The sequence below is a fragment of the Phascolarctos cinereus genome, unplaced genomic scaffold (assembly GCF_003287225.1).
Source record: "Phascolarctos cinereus isolate Bilbo 61053 unplaced genomic scaffold, phaCin_HiC Scaffold_5;HRSCAF=322, whole genome shotgun sequence".
Taxonomy (NCBI): Eukaryota; Metazoa; Chordata; class Mammalia; order Diprotodontia; family Phascolarctidae; genus Phascolarctos; species Phascolarctos cinereus.
The window spans coordinates 44,046,761-44,049,528 of record NW_027555958.1 but is presented as its reverse complement, the minus strand read 5'-3'; the positions used below and the strand labels follow the sequence as shown (position 1 = coordinate 44,049,528).

At 34.1% G+C, this 2,768-nt stretch overlaps 1 pseudogene; it reads left to right on the top strand.

Annotated features, from left to right (window-relative positions):
- The first annotated feature begins 1,654 nt into the window (after nucleotides 1-1,654).
- LOC144458144 (U1 spliceosomal RNA) lies at nucleotides 1,655-1,804 on the top strand (annotated as a pseudogene).
- Nucleotides 1,805-2,768: the final 964 nt, after the last annotated feature.

Genomic DNA, 2,768 nt, shown 5'->3' with positions numbered 1-2,768 from the left:
CATGTAGTTGGACAAAATAGCTCCCAATAATGTTATTTTTTCATTGGTTGTGAATTCATCTTTTTAACTTTTTATACTGGTAACTTGGTTCTTTTTTTAAAAATCAAGTTAATAGCTTATCTATTTTATTGTTTAAAATAGCTCCTACTTTTATTAATTCAATGGCTTCTTTGCTTTCAATTTTGTTAATCTTTTGATTTTCGAGATTTATATTTTGGCATCTAATTGGGGAGGTTTTAATTTGTTAGTTTTCTAGGTTTTTAAATTTTATTTGCATGACTAATTCATTGATCTGCTTTTCTCCTATTGTATTGATGAAAACATTAAGAGATATAAAATTTTTCCTAAGTATTGCTTTGGCTGCATCCCAAAGACTTTGATATATTGTCTCATTTTTGTAATTATCTTTAATGAAATTAGTGAATGTCTCTAATGAATGTTTCTATGATTTGTTCTTTTACACACTCATTCTTCAAGATTAAGTTACTTAGTTTTTCCAGTTAATGTTTAATTCTTGCTTCAAAGGCCCTCTTTAATTGAATGTAATTTTTATCATATTATGGTTAGTAAAAGATGCATTTAATATTTCTGCTTTTCTGTATTTATGAGGTTTTTAGGCCCTAACAGTCAGTTTTTTGTGAAGATGCCATGCACAGCTGAGAAACAGGATTAAACTGAGATTCTCTAATGTTTTAGTTTTACTTTTCTCCCTATTACTCATTTACCTCTTCTTCTAAGAACTTAGAAGCTGTGCCATTTGGTACATACACGTTTAGTATTTATATTCATCGTTTAGGCCCATTGCACTTCTAAACTTCTTAAACAGTTTAAGAAGCACTATAGGGCTTGCAAGTGAAAAAAGTTTAAGAAGCCCTGGTTTAGGGTACCTTTCAGCAAAATGTAGTTTCCCTGTTTATCTCTTTTTATTAGGTGTATTTTTGTTTGTTTGTTTGTTTTAGGCAGTTGGGGTTAAGTGACTTGTGCAGGGTCATACAGCTAGTAAGTGTCAAGTGTTTGGTCTGAGGCCAGATTTGAACTCAGGTCCTGTGCTCTATCCACTGCGCCACCTAGCTGCCCCTCCAACCTTAGATGTATTTTTGCTTTTGTTTTGTCTGAGGTTATAGTTTATACTCTTGCCTTTTTTTTTTTTGCTGCAGCTGAAATATAATAGATTCTGCTCTATCCCCATATTTTAACTTTATGCATCTTAATGTATCAAGTGTAAAAAACTTAAAAACATTGTTAGACCTAGTTTCTAATCTGTTCTGCTATCTTCTGTTTTATGAGTGAGTTCATCTTATTCACATTGACAGTTATTATTGTTAGGATTTTTCTTTCCTTTTTTCCCCTTCACACCTTCTTTAAGAGATTGTTTTGCTTCTGATTAATCCCTCCTTTAATCTTACTTCCCCCTTATTCCCTTTCCCTTAACCCCTTTTCCCTGTTTTCCTGTGGGTGAAATATATTTCTGTATCCATCTGTGTGTGTGTGTGTATTCTTCCTTCATTTGACTAGTTTAGATGAGTAAGTCTCCCCACTCTCTCCTCCTTGTATAAATTTCTACTTTTACAACCTTATTTATGTTGGAAATTTCTCCCCATTCTTCCTCTCCCTTTCCCACTCTCCCAGGGTATTCCATTTTCCTATTCTTTCCATTCTTCTTTTAGGGGTGATTCCATAATTACGAAGGTAGTTTCCCCAGGGTGAGGCTTATCCGTTGCATACCACCCCTGTGATTTCCTCAAATGTGGGAAACTTAACTGCATAATTTGTGGTAGAGGGGGACCATATTTGTGCTCTCCCTTGATCTTTCTCCTTTCAAAAAAAAAAAAAGAGAGAATCAAAACATAAGAGAATCAACCCCAGGCCCTCTGTCAAATTAGACTACCTCCCTGACTTCATCGTGATAGAGTTCTGAGAAGCCACATCCATCATCTCTCCAGTAAGAATGAAAAAGTTTAGCCTTGTTTAGTCCCTTATGATTGCATGTTTATGTTTATCTTTTTATAGTTCTCGATTCCTGTGTTTGTATGTCAGATTTTCTACTTAGCTCTGGTCTTTTTCATCAAGCATGCTTAGAAGTCCTCTATTTCATTAAAGATCTGTTTTCCTCCATGTGGGATTACGCTTAGTTTTTCTGGGTATTCTTGGTTGTAAGCTTATATCAAGCTCCCTGCTCCTTTATATTGGTGGCTGCTAAATTATATATAATCCTGACTGTGAGTTTGCCATACTTGAATTCTTTCTTTCTGGATGCTTGCAATGTTTTTTATTTAACTTAGGAGCTTTGAATCGATTTTGGGGTTTCTTTTAGGAGGTGGCTGGTAGATTGGTTTAATTTCTACTTTCCCCTTTGTTTCTAAGAGATTTGGGCAGTTTTTATGAATTCTTAAAATATAATATCTGTCTGATCATGGCTTTCAAGTAGTCCAGTGATTCTTAAATGACCTGTTTTCCAGATCAGTTGTTTTGCTTTGAGATACCTCATATTTTCATCTAGTTTTCCAGTTTTACTTTGTTTTGATATTTCTTGATGTCTCATTTGATTAATTCAAATTTTTAGGGAGTTATTTTTGTGTATAAAATTTTGTACCTCTTGTTCGAAGCTGTTAATTCTCTTTTCACATCTCTCTTCCATAGCTCTCATTTGGAGCTTAAAGATTTTTAGCTCCTTTTCTAAATTCTTGCTTTAACTTTTTTTTTTCTTTTTGGTGAGGCAGTTAAGTGACTTGCCCAGGGTCACACAGCTAGTAAGTGTTATGTGCCTG